Source organism: Lepisosteus oculatus, chromosome 7 (genome assembly GCF_040954835.1).
Source record: "Lepisosteus oculatus isolate fLepOcu1 chromosome 7, fLepOcu1.hap2, whole genome shotgun sequence".
In the NCBI taxonomy this organism is placed as follows: domain Eukaryota; kingdom Metazoa; phylum Chordata; class Actinopteri; order Semionotiformes; family Lepisosteidae; genus Lepisosteus; species Lepisosteus oculatus.
In genome coordinates this window covers 17,963,403-17,987,402 of record NC_090702.1, presented here as the reverse complement: position 1 = coordinate 17,987,402, position 24,000 = coordinate 17,963,403, and the positions used below count along the sequence as shown (strand labels likewise).

The 24,000-nt window shown below is 36.1% G+C and overlaps 1 protein-coding gene across 5 annotated transcripts in view; it reads right to left on the bottom strand.

Annotated features, from left to right (window-relative positions):
- Positions 1-24,000, bottom strand: part of mgat4c (mgat4 family member C) — a 289,683-nt gene that overhangs the window by 120,048 nt on the left and 145,635 nt on the right. The window lies entirely within an intron of this gene.

The window sequence follows — 24,000 nt, the reverse complement described above, 5'->3', positions numbered from 1 at the left end:
TTTCATCTTCTCAATTTATAGGAATTTACATTCTCAGGCTTAATATAATGTAATAATATCCTCTCCTCCCAAACACAACAGACTATACCCATCATAAATGTTTCAATTCTTCAGCAATTTTAGTGACATTTCAACGTTTCTAATCCTGCCCAAAAACAGATACTACATATACAGTATATCTCTCCAGATACCTAGTAGAAAGTAAAACTGCAGCTCCAATATCTGCCAATGTTGGCTTTTGATCAGCTGCCAGGTGATGATGGATGGATCTACATTAATCTCTTTGTTTTTCGTTTTCTGTCTGGAGCTCAGCTACTGTACTAAGCTCTTCGGCTGGAAAAGTGGCATGATGTCACATAGGATTACATTTATTGCATTTATAACTCTGACTGACATGTACAGAGAGCATTAAAACATTTGGAAATGAATAAAAAACAAATATGTGAGATTCTCACACTGATGATTAGATCTGTTAACTGCTGAAATGTGAATTATGAGCATAATATTAATCATTTATTTCACGGGACTTTGAATATGTTGGTTGTCATTTTTGTGCCTTAATTAACTCTGGAAAATTAAGAATTTCAAAAGGGTGTATTTGTTTCCTATGGATATTTTATTAATATTTATCATAAATTGCTAATTTATCCAAATTTTATGATCTATTATTATTGTGGTTGTTGTTTTTATTGTTTATTATCTTAACTTATACTATCTATACTTAAGACCCTGCTTTATTCTGTTCACATAATCATAAAAGGGTTCTGCACTGTTATATATCAGACTGGAATTTGAGAGACAGATCTTCATGATATTTATATATACATGTACATTATATTCATTACATTCAAGGTCATATATCTTAGTCCATCTGAAATTGCTTCTGAAGCACAGTTATAAAGTATAATTCATATGCACATTTTGAAATAAAATGCTTATTGTATATACAGTATCTCTCATAACGTCTGTCTATTTTGTAACTATACTTCGTAATAGATGCACACAAAATGTTATCATATAGATTGAAAAACCTAGGTGCACTTTTATAAAATAGTGTTCATTATTTAAAAGTTTAGTTGAGATATTCAATAGCTATTCAATTATTACTACTGTATGTCTTTGCTTATTTTAAGATCTGCTATGGTGAAATAATGCCAGAAAACCTGCAGAAGCATAGAGCAATTTAATAAAGTAATACTGTATATTATTAAAATTATGTCAGAGTAAAGAATGCAGGTTATAAGCATGGTAAAACACAGGAAAGGTATGGACATCCAGACATGTTTAGAAAATTGTTAAAGATTGAATGTAAGTGGAGATCACTTTCAGATATATGAGATTCATGAGATATATGCATAACTTCAATTATATTTTTTATTTTATAATGAATATTACAGACTGTTATACATGTAACACAATTCTCAAGAATAAATATACAGCAAAAATCAGCCCCACATTTCAGTGCTCCTTTAATAGAAGGATATACTAATCATTAAAAAGAAGATGTGCAGGAAAAATTGCATTTCCTTTCGTTATTAGTTCTGACCTTTACAAAATGCAGACGGGTAACATTTTTTTTTTTGGTATTTTAAACCATGTACTGTGTGTGGTGTCCTTATTTAATTTCCACATGTAAGATTTTTTAGATTTTTTTAAGCAGTTCATATACCTTTAGATTATAGATCTGCTACCCAATCTATCCACCCATCCATATTCTAACCACTTATTCCAATTCAGGGTCACAGGGGAGCCAGTGCCTATCTCAGCAAGCAACAGGTACAAAAATCCAGGATGGGACGCCAGTTCATCACAAACATTGTAAAAGGAAAAACAAAACTTTAATTTATACAGAAAAGAAACTGGGAAAACCATAGCTTTCCAAAAAACAAAGAGTAATTTATTCAAGAACTATCCAGGGCATAAGAAAGAAAGATTGATCCCCTGCAGTACACAAAGAAGCACAACAAATACCGGTCAGAGATTACATCTGTGTTGGTGCTGCTGAGTAACAGTGTATGTATGGTATGTCACACAGATTCAATCTGCTAACAGTCTGAGCATCTGGATTGCTGAAAATCAAGAAAGAAAACAGTATTTTTCATTTTTGGTAATTAGAATTATATTTCTCTTCTTTGGCTGTGACACCACTTCACTGCATTACACCAGATGTGTCTCAAAATATATTCATTGATGTTGAAGCTAAAGAAAGATTTTTTGCACTGTGTTGTACTGTAAATGAAGGGATGGCTTGGTAGTGTCTCAAGTAGTAGCAACACTTGTCTGAGCTTGTGGTTTTGTCATTAAGATCCACGTCACTTGTTCAATCGACGCTGCCTCACCTGTGGGCAGTGTAGGACTTGCAGTGCAGAAGATGAAAGATGGTTCTGAAAAGTGCATCTAACAAAGGAAAGCATTCATGGTCATCAGCTCCCTTGAAATACTACAGGAGTCTTAGTAGTGAGTTGAGTTGATTAGCACTTAGAGATTCTAAATTGAATGTAATCAGGTTAGTTACAAATTAGAGATAATGGCATAATGGTCAGAATAAAATTATAAATACTGGCATCCACAGTGAAGTAAATATTGGGCTTCTTTGAAAAACAGAATCGGGTATGCTTTTATGAAAAGTGTCAAACGAATACTAATGTCAAGAAATATACGCCTTCCTAAACCTCGCCTTTTACTCCTGTCCTGCTCTTCCCCGCGCACCCCAACCGGGTGCTCTTCGGCCTCTGCCCAGGACGAATGTATATTTTGATATTTACACCCGGCGCGGCACCGAGGGAGCGTCTGCATTTATAACTTAGTTTTTAAAATTAGTCAAGCAATATTAAGCATCTATTACTTTTAAGTCCCTTAAATACATTGAGCACAGCTTTCTCACCACTTAAGATTACATTTTGATACCATCCTTACACAAAGCAGAAACTTTCCGATGACATACAGTACAAGTGGAAAGATTACAGATTTTAATCGTCTTTAATTTTGTTACGTTATATGTTTTAGGAACATTTCATCTAAACAAACACCACAAAACTATTCTTGATTGTTTTTCTGAATGTTATGTTGCACCTACAGTAGTTCACTGCTTTAAATACATCGAATTAAGAAAGTTAGGTGTAGCACTTTAGATCTTTTTTTCTGAACCAGGGAAAATCTGATCATGTTTCTCTATAACAATAATAAAAAACTTTATTTTACATATCACCTTTAAAAGTGACATCTCAAAGCAATACAGTAGATCAAAAAACAGTTAAAAGGGACCAAAGTAAATACCAGACAAACGCAAACGCGTTTTTAATAAAATGCTTTTATTCATTCAGCAGAGAGTGAGAGGGACATCCAGCAGAGAGAGACACACACCGGTTTCCATTGACAAAATTATTTTTTTTCAATTCCTCTTGTCTAACAGGAATGTTTTGTTTGTGGACAGACTGTTAGACTAGAGGAAAAGAGTGCCTCCTTCTATGAAGCATTTCGTTGATCCGATCACAAATTCTTTTCCAGTCGCACGAAGTAAGGGTTGAGAATCTCCGATACACCATGCTACTAATGGTTTCCCGGAGATTGCAAGGCAAGGCAAGGCAAGGCACTTTTGCCTCTGGACCCATCGAAATTTACAGACGTGGTCCACCCCCAGTAAATTTCAAAAGTCACAAGATTTCAAAACACGAGGGCGGCGTAGCGGTCGGCTCTTGCTTTCCCGTCTATGCTGATGCACTGCAAGTACAACCCCCCCTCCATCTCCTGAGTGATGGGTAACAGTTGGATATCTGGGAAAAATATTTGTCCCACTGGCGTCTGTGAATTCCGCTGTGCTTCCTGGGGGGAGATAGACGGCGGGGACAGCATCAACAAATTCCTGTGCGGCGGTGAGCGGAGAGGCCGGGATGGAGTGTCCTGAGGCGGTGTGTGCTCTGCGGGGGGCAGAGATTCCGCCAGGCATTGCAACCTGCGCGGCGGGGAGAGGCACGTTTCGGGAGACAGCTGCTCAACTGTTTGACTGCTGGAACATACTGTCTCCTTCCTCTGCATTTTCAGGAGTGTCTCTAGCCTCCCAATCCTCCCCAGTAATGCATCGCACTGCTCCTGCTGCTGCCGAAATGTCTCCACACAGGTGCTGCTTCTACAGGTAGGCACCCTGGCCAGTGGCCGAGAGCAGAGATCCACAGCCTGTGGCAAAATAACATAATTCATGTAAGAAATAAAGTCACACAGTAGTATTCATCAGTCGCGGAACAGACGTCAAAATAAACTATTCTTTTTTTCCATCTTACCATTTTCTTTTTTACTGTCCTGGTGGTAGATTTCGAAGATCGTTTCACCCGTGCAGTGTTTTCTTGAAAAACAGGCTACAAAGAAATAATTATAATTGAATTTAAAATTCAAACAGCAATAATACCTTGTAATATGCGCTGTGATCGCGTATTTCAGATGAAGTCTGCTGTATTTACTTACCCTTCGCTCTTTGAAAGCTGGGGCGGCAGAAGCACCCCGTCTCTTCCCGTAAAAGGTCTTGGTCTCCATACTGTACTGTGGTCACTGTAGTGCAGGTTCGCAGTTTTTTTTGTGATGGGAGCTCACCCAATCCCTTGGTGTATTTATGCTATATTCACATGTACGGCTAGAATGTTCATTGTCTTCCAATGAAAGGCGGGTGCCTTTTGCCGAAGTCGGGAGACATTAGAGGCTTGCCACACCCGGACTGTTAAACCAAGGCATTAGCATGTCAAAGCCCATTAAGGACCCAGGCGCAATAGTTGTTTTGTCCCTTGATTTACTGATCTGCATTAATTATGGAAATCGAGTTCCTGCTCTTTGCTGATGACCTGGTCCCGCTGTCGCCCACAGAACAGAGGCTGCGCCAGAACCTGGCACTGCTGGAGCAGCACTGTCAGACCTGGGCGCCAACAGTCAATCTGGACAAGAGTTATGGTTTTCCAGAAAAAAAGCCAGACCTCAGGGAAACAGGTACAAATTCACACTTAACAACACATTAACACCTAACAACGGGAGCAGGGACGAATTAGGCCTGTACCCACTATTGTTAAACATACAGTAAAGAATATTAAAGTATTGAATATTAGTATTGGCTTTAGTATTAGCCATACAGAACATTAAAGTGCCCCTTTTCCATTCAGCGGGTGCCTGAGCCTCTGTGTCCTATCTTCTGATAGTCGCCGTTGTGAATGTCTGTAGAGTGTATCTTATTTTTAGTACTATATTTTTGTATTACATTCCCTATTAATCAAACTCTAAGAGTATGTATCGGCTTGTCCCCTCCTCCCGCCCCTCTCTATGTACAGTGGAGCCTCCTGTCCAGCCAGCACATGTCCACAGACATTCACAACAGCGACATATAAAAAGTTTGCACATATAGTTAAATTATTAGTTGTTTTTCAGGAAGTTAAAAAAAACACTTGAATTACTTATCCAGTCTGTCGAAATAAAGTTATTTTTCAAGCAATGCAACAAACATCAGACAATGTGTTTTTTTTAATCCAACATTGACAGCCACATCTTAAATCTTGTCAGCCAGGTCTTTTTTCTCTATTTGAATTGCGGCTTACACTTCGCACGACTTTAAAAGCTAGAAAGACAGGTTTCGATTCACATTAGCTGGCGAGCCTTGTTAACAAAAAAACAGACAATACCCATGGAGGGGGAGGTCAAGCCAGAGAGAGAGTTTTTTACCCTCTGTCTAAAAACCCAAATAACCCGGGGCAGAGACTCCGGGGGGATCATTGCGTGGTACAGAGTGGAGCTCAGTCAATTCTTATGGAATGTGTTTCTTTCTTCTTTTTTTCAGCATGGAATAAACCTGTTACCTGATTCATATGGATGCCCGGTTCCGCAGGGGATTCAAAGCATTTTTTTTAAATCGTGTATCAAAGGGAATAGGCAGTATAACCCTGTTCATGCACAAACTGTGGCATGTTACATTGATTTGGGTGTCTCCACTTGCCAGAAAGCTTTAAATTGCATTTTGAGCGCAGTTTTTGACTTTTTTTAAATTGCATATTGAGCGCGGACAGCACATAAAAGGGTTAATTGCACAATGAACTGCGCCAAGAAATTTAAAATAGTCTTCTTTAGGTGTGAGGGTAGGAGTGGATTGCAGCAAGCATAATCAGCAAACCAGGAAAACAAAGAACAGGACAGGTGAGACGTGTATCCAGAAAGCGAGTGATTAGAAAAAGGAAATGGTGTTACGCCCAGGTTTTCGACCCAATTGTTTTAACTTGCTAATGCATCAGACACATTTCCTGGTGTATTGTTTTTTAAATAAAATAGGAGTATCTTTCCCTGATATTAACTCATTGGTATGCTGTATGTTTTATCTGTACCGTACCATACAGTATATAGGTACAGAACTCAAGCTGCACCACTGTATCGCTTTGGTAAGGAGACAGACAATGGCCAAAATCACGAAGACTCTCTCACACCAAATAATGAAGAGGAAAAGAAACGGGAAGTCAACACGGGACATTGTACAGCAGTTGGCTTCGATTGACATCTTCGTTTCTGAAAGCACAGTGAGAAGGCATTATAAAGGGGAGAGGAGGCAAAGAGAATCTAAACCGAGGACGATTCAAAGGTAAATAAATTTCTAAAAATACCTTTCTTGCATGTAAATACAACTACGCACATTATTTTTAAAACTAACTGTTGATCTCTTTTTTTTCAAGTCCTATTGTGCGAGCTATCAACAAACTGACTGATGAAAATGATGAGCTACCGGCGATGCAAGTCCAAAGACAGCTATGGACTGACCTTGGTGCGACCATTAGCCCGACATCGATAAGAAGAGTACGCAGGAGGCTTGGATGGAGATACAGAAAAACCAACACATGCCCGATGATAAGGCTAAAAAACAAAGAGGAAAGACTCAAGCAAGCGCTCCAATGGATTGAACAGGGGGAGGCATTTCAGGATGTACTTTTCACCGACGAAACAACAGTGGCTCTGGAACAGTTTTCAACAATGGCATTTTGCAAAAAAGGGGAGATATGTGGACAAGCCAAAGCCCAAACATCCACTGAAGGTTCACGTTCACGGGGGTATATCTAGAAGAGGCCCGGGACCACTTCTTATTTTCGAAGGAATTATGGACCGTGAATTCTTCGAGGAAGTCGTGGTCACACAGCATGATGCCCCATATATCAGGGAGCAGTCTGGATCAAGGCACCGTCTCTTTCAAGACAACGATCTGAAACACACAGCAGCAAGGGCGAGGCTTATAGCAGAAGGAGTGAACTGGGTGAAAACTCCAGCCGAATCCCCAGATCTAAATCCGATAGAGATGGTTTGGCATTCGTTGAAAGACTACGTTCGGAAAACTGCTAAGCCCGTCACAAAGCAGGAACTGATCGATGCGATCTATAAATTCTGGGAGGAAGAACTGACCGATCAAAATTGTAAGAATTTTATTAACAGGCTGTTTCGTGTTCTTCCTAGGATTGTTGACTGGGGTGGGGGATTTCGGGAATGTAAGTCTGAGAAAGACAGTGTCACGTTTGTGGACAGTCTGTCCACAAACAAAACATGTAAAAAAAATGTAAAAAAAACAATTACTTTTTGTCAATGAAAACCGGTGTGTCCCTCTCACTCTCTACTGAATGAATAAAAGCATTTTATTAAAAACGCGTTTGCGTTTGTCTGGTATTTACTTTGGTCCCTTTTAACTGTTTTTTGATCTACTGTATTGCTTTGAGATGTCACTTTTAAAGGTGATATGTAAAATAAAGTTTTTTATTATTGTTATAGAGAAACATGATCAGATTTTCCCTGGTTCAGAAAAAAAGATCTAAAGTGCTACACCTAACTTTCTTAATTCGATGTATTTAAAGCAGTGAACTATGTAACATAACATTCAGAAATACAATCGAGAATAGTTTTGTGGTGTTTGTTTAGATGAAATGTTCCTAAAACATATAACGTAACAAAATTAAAGACGATTAAAATCTGTAATCTTTCCACTTGTACTGTATGTCATCGGAAAGTTTCTGCTTTGTGTAAGGATGGTATCAAAAAGTAATCTTAAGTGGTGAGAAAGCTGTGCTCAATGTATTTAAGGGACTTAAAAGTAATAGATGCTTAATATTGCTTGACTAATTTTAAAAACTAAGTTATAAATGCAGACGCTCCCTCGGTGCCGCGCAGGGTGTAAATATCAAAATATACATTCGTCCCGGGCAGAGGCCGAAGAGCGCCCGGCTGGGTTGCGCGGGGAAGAGCAGGACACTAGTGAAAGGCGGGGTTAAGGAAGGCGTACAGACACGTACCGCAGGTAAGATGACACGGGGTACCGCGGTGCGTGATTGGTTGACCGACAGGGGCACTCGTGGTCCGTTGGTCTGTCGTAGAAAGACTTACTGTAAACGTCTTTACTGTGCCCGTTGTAGATATTGAATTTTACCACTGAAGGGAAATCTTAGTAGCTGAGCATAAAAAGAATAGGAGCATACTGTAACGCGTGTGAAGGCCATAAACGATATTAATTTTGGAACGTAAACATACAGTATATAGCTGGTCTTGGTACTTTAAAGAAAAAAATACACACCAGTATTCCATTTCTCCCTAAACATTGTAAGCTTCGAAGTCTTTAACTAACGTGATACCGGAGTCAACAAGCATACTTTTAGAATTTGATTAAAAGGGAATAGAATATGGAATCGCGTATCTCAAGAATTTAATAACGGTATGATTATATCCGTGTACTGCGGCAGGGTTGTGTAGGGCTGTTTCGCCTGCCTCTTCATGCGAGCTGTCTTGTAGCCTACTGGTCTAGGTGCATGACTACCAAATGGTAGGTTGTGTGTTCAAATCCAGCTGGTGCTGGACCTTTCAGTTTTATTTATTTATTTTTTAATCGCGTAACATAAACATATTACCTTATGCAAACTGTACTGTATACAATTGTATATGTATATTTAATGTCTTAACTGTGCCCGTTTAAGTATTGAATATTCATATCTAATTTTACCACTGAAGGGAAATCTTAACATAAACATACAGTATATGGCTGGTCTCGGTACTTTAAAGAAAAAAATACACACCAGTATTCCATTTCTCCCTAAACATTGTAAGCTTCAAAGTCTTTAACTAACGTGATACCGGAGTCAACAAGCATACTTTTAGAATTTGATTAAAAGGGAATATAATATGGAATCGCGTATCTCAAGAAATTAATAACGATATAATTATATTCATGTTGCAAAAGAACTGCAACGGACATAAAAACTCCCTTGCATGGTTTCATTACGACCAGAATCGGTCTTGAGATATTTTTAACTTGATTTACAGTATTTGAGAGGTATGTCTTAACACCGATACTACAGTGCTAAAGTACAGCTCACGTATATGTTTCTAGGTTTATATTATGCATTTCATACGGTCAAATTACTTTTGAGCAACTAATAAGAAGCGCAAAACGGTATGCGTTTTACTTTCGTTTTGTGCTGGAACCCGTGGATTGATTAGAGATATCAAGTACATACAAGTCATTTTTTAAATGTTGTAGTTCGTCTTGAAAAAATGTTACGAGTACATCATCTATCAACAATCACACAGGTTCTGTTTCCATATTGCGGATTTTGGTTAGCTATTATCAAATCCAGTGGCGCTGTTAGTTTACTGAGTCCCATGTCACATGGTCTGTGATTGAAACCTGTAAAACCGGTTTAATTCGTCACAGCCAGCACTCTTCAGGTGTGGGGGTCTTCTGCTCAGAATGAATCCCTTAAATGTTTGTGTATATTCTAATGGTAGTGGGGGCAGGGTGTGTGGGAACAGTTTTGGTTGAAATTGCATTGGAGATCTATGTTCTTCACACCTGAAACATTTTCTCTGAAAGCATTTTCTTCGCAGTTTAACCGATCTTGCTACAGCATGTTACAGTTTACTATTATTAACCATATTAATTTTAAGTGCTTAATGTAAAATCTTGTAAAAATATATTTTCATTGTTCAAATATACATTAAGTCTGACTATCATATAATAAGTTAAATACAAAACTAAAGAAAAAATAGGGTTAAATATAATTCAAAATATTTTGCTAACAATATTAACTGTTTATGAATAATAAAATGTATTAACTAAGGAGTAGGATGGCACAGTTGTTAGTATGTTTTTTGTTTTGTTTCTTTTTCATAAATACAACAGTGGTACCTGATGTCTTTCAATTATGCATGCAAACCTGTGAACTAGAAAGATAACTAAGATATCCATCCGTTATATTCCATAATATCCATGAAATATATGGCGCTGAAATATGTGTGACGCAGTGGTGGCCTGACATGGTGAGGGGCCCTGGCGCCATATATTTCATGGATATTATGGAATATAATGGATGGATATCTTAGTTATCTTTCTAGTTCACAGGTTTGCATGCATAATTTAATTTTGAAAGCCACTGAGACATCAGGTACTACTGTTGTATTTATGAAAAAGAAACAAAACAAAAAACATACTAACAACTGTGCCATCCTACTCCTTAGTTAATACATTTTATTATTCATAAACAGTTAATATTGTTAGCAAAATATTTTGAATTATATTTAACCCTATTTTTTCTTTAGTTTTGTATTTAACTTATTATATGATAGTCAGACTTAATGTATATTTGAACAATGAAAATATATTTTTACAAGATTTTACATTAAGCACTTAAAATTAATATGGTTAATAATAGTAAACTGTAACATGCTGTAACAAGATCGGTTAAACTGCGAAGAAAATGCTTTCAGAGAAAATGTTTCAGGTGTGAAGAACATAGATCTCCAATGCAATTTCAACCAAACCTGTTCCCACACACCCTGCCCCCACTACCATTAGAATATACACAAACATTTTAGCGTTTCATTCTGAGCAGAAGACCCCCACACCTGAAGAGTGCTGGCTGTGACGAATTAAACCGGTTTTACAGGTTTCAATCACAGACCATGTGACATGGGACTCAGTAAACTAACAGCGCCACTGGATTTGATAATAGCTAACCAAAATCCGCAATATGGAAACAGAACCTGTGTAATTGTTGATAGATGATGTACTCGTAACATTTTTTCAAGACGAACTACATTTAAAAAATGACTTGTATGTACTTGATATGTCTAATCAATCCATGGGTTCCAGCACAAAACGAAAGTAAAACGCATACCGTTTCGCACTTCTTATTAGTTGCTCAAAAGTAATTTGACCGTATGAAATGCATAATATAAACCTAGAAACATATACGTGAGCAGTACTTAAGCACTGTAGTATCGGTGTTAAGACATACCTCTCAAATACTGTAAATCAAGTTAAAAATATCTCAAGACCGATTCTGGTCGTAATGAAACCATGTTTCGTGTATGTTTTCTTTTTCATCTTGAAATAACTCATTTTTAAATACCTTTTTCACTGTTAACATCTTGCAGCAACTTTACGACAAAATATACACTCTGACAGTTCATCCTGCTACCAACATTAAATAAAACAAATTTTAAGATTTCTATATTTATGTCTTTATTTAGTGGTTTCATTAGTGACAAAGGCTAAACTTTCTTGGAAAAAATGTATTTTATGTGTTGCTGAAAAAACTGACTTGCTTTAACAAAATATGTTTACAAATCCTTTCACCTGGCATTTTCGTAGTTAGAAATTATGGAACGCTCTGTTAAAAGCAAGGGAGTTTTTATGTCCGTTGCAGTTCTTTTGGAACATGAATATAATGATATCGTTATTAATTTCTTGAGATACGCGATTCCATATTATATTCCCTTTTAATCAAATTCTAAAAGTATGCTTGTTGACTCCGGTATCACGTTAGTTAAAGACTTCGAAGCTTACAATGTTTAGGGAAAAATGGAATACTGGTGTGTATTTTTTTCTTTTCATGATAGGTGTCGCATTTTAAATCATTTTTGTAGTTAGAAATTATGAAACGCCCTGTTAAAAGCAAGGAAGTTTTTATGCCCGTTGAAGTAAAACAAAATGCCTGACAAAGTATGGCTTGGACAGATTCCAAGTGCTTGTACAAATGTGCTAAAGAAATTATACTTTTACAGCTTGTCCAAAGTCATCCATTATTAATACTATTAGTAATATCTTCAGTAAAGGCTTTGATGCATAAATATTTCTGATAAAGGTAGGTTGTGTACTTTTGTCCAACTGAGCAATCTTGCTTTCATAAAATCTACCAACATTTTAATGACTGATGATTAACATGCTGTAATACACAGTTCAAAATTAAAGGCTCAAATGCTGTACATGAGAGGTTAAGCTCCCCCTGGCGGTTTTACAAGGCGACGCAGGATAGTTAGTCACGTGACACACGTGAACCGCGTGATACCCCAGTGGGCGTGTCGCAGTATGCCGCAAAATACCTCACCCATTTTGAATGGCTGCATCTGTATAGATTACACTTTTCTAAAACATATTTTTAGTCTGGTGTCCCCCAGGGCTCAATACTGGGCCCCTTGCTCTTCAGCATTTACATGTTCCCGCTTGGTCAGCTTTTAAGATCACATGGCCTCAGCTTTCATTTTTACGCTGACGATACTCAAATATACATCCATACCACCCTATTCTATCTAATTGCATCTCTGACATAAAAATTTGGATGACTCAAAACTTCCTTCATCTTAACTATGACAAGACTGAAGTCATGCTTATTGGTACCCCCATCAACTTCATAAAGCCAGTCCTGTAACCCTGTCTGTAGATGGCTCTGTACTTGAGCTTCAATCAAAATTGAAAAACCTTGGGGTTATATTCGATTCTGCCTTAACATTCGACCCACATGTACAGCATACTGTCAAAACAGCTTTTTTTCACCTTAGAAATATCGCAAGACTATGCCCTATGCTAACATTAACTGTGGCTGAAAAGCTGATCAACATATCTGTATTCTCTTGAATTGACTACTGCAATGCTCTACTCCCTGGGGTATCTAAATCTACTCTGAACAAGCTGCAGTATGTCCAAAATTCAGCAGCCAGAATCCTGACCAGGTCTAGTGCAAGTGTTCACATTACTCCTATCCTGGAGTCCTTGCACTGGCTTCTGGTCAAATTCCGCGTAGACTTTAAAATCCTCATGCTCACCTACAAGGCTTTACATGGCTTGGCACCTCAATACCTGTCTGAACTTTTATCGCCCTACTCCCCATCTCGCAACCTCCGCTCTTCAAATTCTGCCCTCCTTACTGTCCCCCAAGCCCGTCTACATTGTATGGGCGACAGGGCCTTCTCCTGCTATGCCCCCAAGCTCTGGAACTTTTTGCCCAAGGATATTAGAAAGTCACCTTCTCTAAACTCCTTCAAATCCAGACTCAAAACCTTCTTCTTCAGAAAAGCCTTTACTTAACTGGTTCCATTCTTCACCCCTCTGCTCTTCTTAATACCAACTTCCACGGTCTCCTCTATTGTTATTGTTGTATTGTTGTAATTATAATTGTGTCCTATCTTGTGAAATCTTCTTATTTATTGTTGTAGTCTTCTTATTTATTGTTATTGTCATCCTGTAAAGCGCTTTGAGAAGCCACCTTTAAAGGCGCTATATAAAATAAAGTTTATTATTATTATTATTATTTGAAAAATAAAAATGATTACAATCTAATCCTTCCACGTTTGATCCCAAAATCCCAAGAAATATAAATCTAAATGGGTAGAAAGCTATGCTGAAAGTTTATTAAGATACTTAGAAGACAAAGATACTGTATCAATTTATGTTACATTAGCCTGATTATGATAAAAAAACACATATAATTAAACATGCATTTGCGGTTTAAATCAAAACACGATTTAAATCAATATAAATGTTTATATTGTAACGCATACTGTCCAGCCTCCATTTCTCTATAAAAATTTACTCTATTTCACACACACAATAGAAACAGGAAGCAGAAGCAGGGACCTTTGTCAGAAGGGAAGAAGGTGACTATTCATTGTTATCAAAAATGACTTAGAATCGATCATGTTGTGATATTTTAAAATAAAAAAGTCAATTGATTGTCCATAATATCGCTATTCTATTTTTTCGAAGAAATGTTTGTTAAAAGAAAAGTCCAGCACCAGCTGGATTTGAACACACAACCCGTGAGTTGGTAATCGGGCAAGTAGACCAGTAGGCTACAAGGGAAGTCACATGAAGAGAGATGCGAAACAGCCCTACACAGCCCTGTCGCAGTACACGAATATAATCATATTGTTATTAAATTCTTTAGAAACGCGATTCCATATTATATTAGCAGAAAAACTTAAAACTACCACTTTTTCACACGCTATTTCACATGCTAGTTAAATACTTCGATGCTTAAAATCGTTAGGGAGAAATGGAATACCAGTGTGTATTTTTCCTTTAAAGTACCGATTCCTGGACTCTGACTGGCTGACACCCTTCTGAAGTGGTTCCATAAAATCTGGTATACGGAAAAGAAAGCGTTAATAAAAAAGCCTGGATTCTCATGTATCTCATACAAGTATCTTTTAATACAGTCTTTGCTGTGCTCTTGAGGATATTGTGATATTTTGAGCACTAGTTGAATGATACGTGTCGCATTTTAAATCATTTTCGTAGTTAGAAATTATGAAACGCCCTGTTAAAAGCAAGGGAGTTTTTATGCCCGTTGAAGTAAAACAAAATGCCTGACAAAGTATGGCTTGGACAGATTCCAAGTGCTTGTACAAATGTGCTAAGGAAATTATACTTTGAGTATACAGCTTGTCCAAAGTCATTCATTATTAATACTATTAGTAATATCTTCGGTAAAGGCTTTGATGCATAAATATTTCTGATAAAGGTAGGTTGTGTACTTTTGTCCAACTGAGCAATCTTGCTTTCATAAAATATACCAACATTTTAATGACTGATGATTAACATGCTGTAATACACAGTTCAAAATTAAAAGCTCAAATGCTGTACATGAGAGGTTAAGCTACCCCTGGCGGTTTTACAAGGTGACGCCGGATAGTTTCCGGCATGACGTCAAATGACGAGATTAACCGCGTGATACCGCGACATGCCCACCGGGGTATGCCGCGAAATACCCCACCCATTTTGAATGGCTGCATCTGTATAATACTTTATAAAACAGAACAAAGAGATTATTAGTACTGGTAGCAGAAATGCATACTGTAGAACAAGAATGGTTACAAACGAGAGGCCTTTCGATTATTCTAGCTGATTTGGATCAGAAACTTTAGTTCTGGGGAGATAACAAACAATTTTCATCTCAGTCTCATGGAAATCTCAGTTGCTACAAGTGGTATTATTATCATTAATAATAATTATGTTCACAATCATCAAATGTGTCAAACCAAATTAGACAATTATAAGAAATAATAGGAAATATAATGTTAATAGTGCAAGTACCGATGTATGATGTGATATATCACGTTAGTATAAAAGAGTTGTGATTCTCAAACATGACCAAAAAGATCTTTTCGGAAGATTTTATTTATAGCACCTATAAATTAGTCAGTCAAATATGGAGTAGTTTTACAAGATACAGACTAGCTCAAAACACAAACATGCACTTTTGAAAACTGATCACAGGGAATTAATTCATGGTGATGTGGGAATGGGTAATTCGTGGAAATGTGGCTGTTACGGTACTTGCAATGTTATCGCAAATAAAAGAAATATCCATTATAGGAATCCAAAAGGCTTCAGACTATTTCCAAACCACATAAATTGATTGTTGAAAATGCATTAATTTTTACTTTGATATATTTCCTAAAAGATCAGCTCATGCTATAAATGGTGGCTCTTGGTTTTATACAGGTATCATACTATACTTTTTAAATTATGTGTGATTCTGTGTTGTTTGTTTTGATTAATTTCATGATTGTTTTTTGTTGCAAGAGATTATGCTAGAGATTGCTTTGCAAGAAAGATCTCTGAATGACTGAATGACATGAACCTGCTTGGGCAAGGGATTGATTATGTTGAAGATTATAGTACTCAGGGCCACTATTCTATTACAAAATGGCCCTCTACATTATTTACTAGTGAAAAAGTTTTAAGAGCTTACATTCATGAAAAAGAACATAAACATTTTCACTACCCAAATTGTTTATAGAAAATATATGTAAATATGTGTGAAATACTGATTCCAAGCTTTTTATAACTGTTGTTTTGCAACAATACATACTTCATTTTAATTCTTTTAGTGTTTCAAAATGTTTGAAGTAACATACATATTTGCTAATGAATTTGAAATTATGGACCATTGTTTCTTGTATCATATACTTCAGAAAACTGAAAATCAAAGATAACACATTTACTTTCCCAGTGTAGTAGTACTGTATTTGAAGAGAAGGCTTCTTACTTTGTCTAATTTTCTGTTGAGATGTCCTCAGCCTTTGACTGTAAATAGCGCAGAATGTCACAGATTGATTCCTGACCATCTGTTTAAGAATCAGGATCTGTTACTTAATTAAAATTTTTCATAGCTTATTTTATGTGAGTTGCCAAATAGGCAGTTAAAGCAATGACTCTGTCATAGATACACATCTGAACATTTTCTTATGCACAAACAAGCATTGTCAACTATAAACCCCTTCAGAAATGCATTTTAGCTACCAATTTCAATTCAGCCTCAATGTAAATAAGATATAATGAAGACAAATAGATCCAGCAAGTTTGAAAATTACTTCTGCTGCTGGTTTTTGGTTGCCAAGCAACCAAAACCAGTTTGGTGATCAGCTTGCATTTCTCATTACTGTGTATTACTGTTAATATATGCAAATAGCTGAAGAGAGCATTTCACACATATGTTTGGAATTCATTATATTTTCTGATAATATCCATTATCAGAAAGCCATTTATTTCTAGAGAGGGTCTCACTAACTCAAGGCCTATTCTGGAAGCATTGGTCAAAAAGTGGGACTACAGAACCCAGTTCATTGCATTTATGTTTAAATTATATAAATAATAAAATGATGGTGTTTAATTCTCCCCTTAGTATTAAACCTCTGGATGTTTTCTTTTACAAAGAGCAAGCTGCAAATGTTACATTTATTTTGGTACATGTTACCTTCTGTTTTGTTTATCTTCAAATGATAGTTTGAACTTGAAATCCTAAGAACTTTCTGTATTCAACTCTAATTATATATTTGGCACATATATATGTATCTATATGAAGCCAAGAATATTTAGAACAGATTTAATTTAGATCACATGTACTTGCTGCCAAATAGTCAATTACAATGGATTTGATAAGTTAATTTTCATGCTTCCACTGCTTGAATTACATTGCAGCACCAAAATGGATGCATATTTGGTGGCTTGTATTGTTTAAATGTCCTTCAATTTTCAAATAAAAGCTTTAAAAAAAAAACAATCAATGAATTACAGATACTTTGTTTACTACTTTTATATAATTTTTTAATATATAATTTTTTATATTATACTGTATATTTAATATGTATTTTTTTACACATTCATTTTATTTTAAAATTACAACTACTTATAAAACGTACTGTGTATGTGTAAGAATGGTTCTGGAAACCTAGCAGTTTCTTCTTGTTTATAAACTACATTTTTAAGAAGTTGTTGTACTAAATTAAACTGAGAATGACGTGATATCATTGTATTTTTTTATCCTTGTGATTATTTGATAAACCTTAAGTCATGTGGAGTTTTTTTCCCTATTTTTACACACTGTATGAATTTAATGTAAATTACATTATGGGTCTCAAAGTCTTTCATTTGGTATTTATTTTAAAACCACTTAAATTTCCCTGTTTTTTAATCACTGACATTTCTGCTACTGCACTGAAATGCATTACATCTATTTACTGTATGAAAATCCAGCAGAACAGCTGTTGATTGATTAAGAGTGATGGTTTCTGATGGATTGTTATTATAAAACTATTATAAAAAGTACTGTACAAGCAGCCATTATTCTAACTGGGGTCACTTGATCATTAGTTCAGTTTCCAGCAGGAATTGAAATTGACTTGCTTAGCATTGTTAATATTAAATCTATGACAACAAAAACACAAAAGGTGTACCTGGATAAATTATTTAACTTGACACATTTATATATGCATAATGTATATTTATTTCGATGTTTTTCTTGTTTGTCCAGAAGTAGTTAATTTGCATTTAGTTATCTGTTTGAGAAATGAAAAACAAGAAACTGTGTAAATATACTGTCAGCAAGATGACAATTTCCACATGGATTGGTGGCAGTGGTAAAGTACACTCAAGTACACTGTCTGCTCATGGGTGAAAACTTGTAAAAGCAAAGTCTCTGATTCATTCCAAGTGCTCATAACTGGACATAAAACATTTGAGTTTTGATTTGTGTCCAAATTATTTATGGACATTAATCTAAACTCCATACTATATGGTGACAACACAATTTGTATGATCTCGTTATCACATACATAAAATGAAGTGGTCTGGGAGGTACCCTGTGTTTGAGTATTTTAAAATGGAAGTAAAGGGGTATTTGCAGACTATTTCGAAATGCAAAAATATGAAAGAGGTACGGACATTATTTTTATTTAATTTGTTTAATCTTTTTTTATAACTAGAATTTATGTAGTAGTATGTACCCCTGACTATATTTTTGTTTTGAATTGTTATATGTACTCTTGTTTGTATTGTAATTTGTGTTCTTTTGTTAAGCATAACTTTTTTAAAACAATTTTTTTAAAAATGGTATGATCTCCATAGAACACATGAACAAGTATGACATGAACTAACTAAGATTAATTAACAATCACAAATAGTTTATGCTAATAAACCTTTTGCAATCAAATACAGTATAGAACTCATAACTTTAAAAGTAAAATAAAGCATTGAGGTGTCTGGTGATATCAATACTGTGCATAGTGCAGATAATCAAAATGCAAAAAAAAATCACTGTATACATTTTACACCCAGGTATTCCAAAGCTGACAGCCTTCAGTCTCTATGGAACTGGCCACATTTGCATGGAGAGTCAAACACCTCCTGGAGCCACGAGCACTAACTCAAGCTGTTTGCTCCTACCACCTGCCTCCAATATTAATGGATAATTATTTAATTAGTCCAGGACATTTAAACCCTGATCTGTCACTGAACAGTCACTGAGCTACCTTCTGGCAAGGGTAGTGCTTGAAGCACAATGAGCCCTCTTCCCAGAAGGACAACCAGTCTGACTTAAGTCCATGTATTTCTCGGTCTTGAACCTGCTCTGCCTGTCAGCACCCCATCTGTCATTGAATGGTACTATTTGCCTTACAGCCCTGCATGTTGGTGCAGCTATATTGTTCTCCTCAGCCCTTATACAGTAGCTGCGCTTGACTTCAGTCTAGGATCAGCCCGCCTACTATCACCTGTCCTGTTAAGCTATCTTCGTCTACCTTCATACTCTGATCTGGTTCAGCTATTTCTGTCAGCTCTCATCATTCTACAAGCCTTACTGGAATCAAGCATTTGGATTCCTCAGCCTGTCAGCAAGATGTGGCTTTCTCCATCTTCTCACCGCCTCATAACAATCAAACATTCAAATTCATGAATGAATACTCTTTTTGCTAATTATATGTTCAAAATATTATTCTGCACTATAGCTAGTATAATACCCTTACAACTTCTGATAAGATTATTCTGTTTTATTTTTGACACAGGACTAACTTTCCTGTTCTGTTAGGCATTTTATAGGATTTCTAATACTGGGTTAGCACTCTGGGTCTTTCTGTTTGTTTAGGACGTAGGCCTCTGGAACACCTTGTTTGTAAATGAAATAACTTGCATCCTGCTTAGTATTTATATTTTCTTAACCCCTTATACAGATGCAGCCCTCTAGAAAGTGCAAGGTGTCAGCAGATATACTGTATTGAGGTAGGCTGCAACAATGGACTGCAGTACATCATTATCTTTTTTTATTTTTTTGAATATATGATGCAGGACTGCAGTTGTTTGTAAAACTGCCAGGTGTTACGATATCCCCCAACCAGAGGACATCACAGATACAAACTTCTACCTCAGTCAATTTGAGAAGGCATAGACCACATAGAGCCAGATAGCCAATCAGCTTACCTGTTCATCACTACACCTCCGCCCTAGCATACTTTATGGCTGCTCTCAGTAACTTCATTGCTCAGTATTGGGTTTTACCAGTTGAGCTAAACTTCCTGCTTTATGGAAAAACTCTTCTTGTATGTTTAATTCCTGGTTTCTGGACAAGACTTCCCCTTAACTATGGCTTTTGGATTTTGTCTCCAGCACCTCTGTTAGAACCTTCATTTGGATAAGTACTCACAACTTTGCTGAACAACATAACAACTCTTTTAAAGACGTATACTTCCTCATCAAAACTTCGCATGGGGTCCACCTCTCACTTCAATCATAGCTAACCCTCCGTATCACAGGTAGTGCAGCCTCAGTTGTAAGACAAATCAGTACAGTATTAAAAGTTTATTAACCCATTAGTGCTATCCTGTGATAATCATACTGTATGCATACTAGTGACAATTCCATTGATTAATCATTCACAAATGATTATATTGTTGATACAGGATGTTGTTACCACATGGCTACCACAACTCCAAATGAGATATGCCACAATACTGTATAACACTAATAGAATTAGATTTTTTTAATAACACACATTACATAGAATTATTAATAATTGTGTAATTAGAAAACAGCAAAGGTTTAGATTTTAATTATAAAACATTATATTATACATACTGGCTTGAAAAATATAATATTTAAAAGCAAATAATCACATAAAAACAGCAAAAAAGAGGCTAGATTAAAATAAAAATACGAATACGGATTTCAATTACTTTGTCTCATACTCTAAGCTGCATTATAGCAGATTTAAGTGCTCAGCTTAGTAAGGTCTGCATTGTATCTAGATGAATACATTTATATTGTTAATATTGCAATTTGCCATTACTGTACAGTATATTGTTGAGGTATGCACTGGACAAAACATAATTTTTATGAATTTGTTTGATATCACTAGGTCATTTTGTTAAAACGCAATCTAAGTTCCAAAAAATGAAAATTGAACAAATATCAACATCAGAATTCCCATAAAACCACTGGACCACTTCCCAATCACATCTACATCACAAGTCCCTGTGCTGCCTGGCCATGGTCATGTTCACAGGTCCTTGCAGTTGTAGCGGCAATGCTTGTTAATAAGACAGAATTGAGCATTGGTATGCTCCTAAAGGAGGCCCCATCTCACCCTCCATCTCTGTGGTGCAGCCACAGAGAAAGAATTCATGCAGGCTGATTTAAGATGTTTTCTTTTGATAAGAAACAAGCTCCCAGACAGGGATGCAATTAGCTAAGCCTGGCTAACATGATCAATGGTCATCCATTGCACTGATGGCGCCTATCAGTCTAGGGAGTGCCGAATGGACATCTGGACTGCATTCCTAAGTGTCAAGAGTAAGTGACTTATATCTCACCTTGACCAACCAATCAGGGACTGGCAGGGCGTGGTAATACCACATGAGTCTCCAATGCCCGCCAAACTCTCAACCAATCAGCACACATCTGGGTCTTGATCAAAAAGGGAGCGCAAGCTCAGATCGGAGCTCTCCTTGGCCATTTTCGCGCATCCTCAGAGACAATCACGTGACAACTGCTGTTGTCTGCAAAAGGACTTGGACTTTGTTCTAAGCGCGAGGCCGAGGATCCCGTACGTACTCAGAATTCTACCAACGTGAATGCTCCGCTTGATCAACGGCAGCCTACAGTTGGACCCTCGTCGACAACCTGAATAGCTTATTCAGAAGCAGCGCTGGACCGGGAACGAACCAGCTTCTTCCCAGGCAAAAGAGTGACTTGTGAGGACTCGCAGTCACACTCAGTGCATAGAGACTTTCTACTAGCCAGCCGGACTGCTGGTAGATCCCCTCGGAGCAACGACTGCGCTGCGCGTCGCAGTCAGATTCCTCCAAAAAATAAAACAAACAAAAAAAAACTTTGGAAGGGCTATTTACAGACTAATATTAATTTTTTAATATTAAAAAAATATTTTTATTTGTCACTTTTCACACAAACATTCTAATCAATCATTCTGTCCTGCAGGTCCCACACAAGCCTTTTCATATATTTTGATTAGTAGCTCTGACATGAGGGGACAAAAAAACAAATATTTACAATACTTCTGTATTTTGCCAGTGTCATTTTTTTTATTTTACATTTCTAAAATAATTTTAAATGTTTTTTTAAGAGTCTTTTTTAAAATACCAAGCACAGCATGTACTTTAGCTCTTAATTCGGCCTGAGAGCCAAATACATGGACAAAAAAAAACTACATTTCCCAATATTCCACACACATTAAAAAATGTAATGATGGTGTAAAATCAATCAACGTGTAAAACCCAGTGATCTGTTTTGAGCTTTGAAGGGCTGAAAGTGGTATGGTGAACAGGACTGCAATATACAGCTTGAGCTTTCTACTGTCATGAGTTGTGATGTGAATTCTTGATGGCTGCATCTATATTTTTAACAGTAATATAACAAAACAATGTGGTTGGGGGTTTAGCTATTTTTCTTAAATCAGTAAACATGACCAAAGACACAGATAAGCAAAGCATCTGTATTAATTGTTCCTCAAGTTAAGATAATTGTTAATTCATTGTCAGCCATAAATCACAAATACAGCAAGAGAGTAAGCACAAATAAAGAGGAATCATCATCATCAGAAGTAGACAAAAAGACTGCAACATAAGAGATCTAAACTCCATTAAGCAGACTGGAAACCATATTTTGTTCAATCTGAACCCTTGGGGCTGTTAAGGACTGCAAGGAGACAAAATACATTAAACCAAGCCCTTACTCTAAAGAAAGCACAAATGTAATGAAAACTGAATGAAAGATTAACTAGCAAGTAAATTTGTAGCAAAAACTATACGGCATGCCACACCACTGAGTTTCTCTATGGAATAGTTAGAACTAAATATTATTCCTTATGGTTATACTTTTCTTCCACCTTTAATGCAATACCAAGTCTTTATATCCAAATTAATGGAATTTTTAATATGCATTTACAGCACTTGAAAAGTGAGACACTTAACTCCTTAAATAACATGTCCTTGACAAAACAAAAGTATGTCAGAGCATCTTTTGTAAACTAATAACAAAAACACTAACAAATAATAGCAAAATATGCTTATTCAGATGCCTCAAGAAATTAAAAGAAAGGTTGTGCAATTCATTTGTTTCATGTTTGATAAAAATAATTCAGTCAAAAGTTTTCCATACTATTATCTGAAGAAAGCCTCCAAATGAACAATCGAGCACACATAAAGTTTGTCAACCCATTGCAATTTTTTTAAATTTAAAAACAGCATTAAAGATTGGGCTATTTGAATGCAGTACACTGCACAAATACAATTTTTATTTCAATAAAAAAGATTGCAGAATATACTTTAACAGCTGTACTGTAAATCAGAGGTCCATTAAAATTGATTTTGATATTCAGTAATTTCCCTTAAAAAAGATTAAATGTGGTCCTGGAATTCATTTGTAGCATATTCCCAAATGTATAGATAATATTGATGTTTGCTTAAATTTATTACTCCTTTTTTATAAACCAATAAGTTTTTATTTGAATGTGGAATGTACCTTATATAAAAGAAAAGTTAAAACAGCACAGGTTCAGTTTTACTAAATTAAAGCATTAAAGTGACACACTGAATAATTTAAGGAAAAATTAAGTCTTAAGTTTACTTATAGCTGTTATTTCAACATTTAGTTCTTCTGTATCTGCATGTATTATCAACATAAAGAATGTACTTCTTGTTCAATTAAGATAAAAAGATTAATCATACACTTTACAGTATGAAGCTTTTCCATCTTAACTGCCAATTGGACTGTCAGTATATTTTGGTAATTAGAACAATATAATGAAGAGGAGAAAAATAATTATTAATCCAGTGTCAGAAGTTTCCCTTTTGTCATAAACTTGCCATGAAAACATACAGTACAGGGAAACACAAACAAATGTAATGTTTTTGTTCGGTCCAAACTGTGCCACACATAAATTTAAGTTA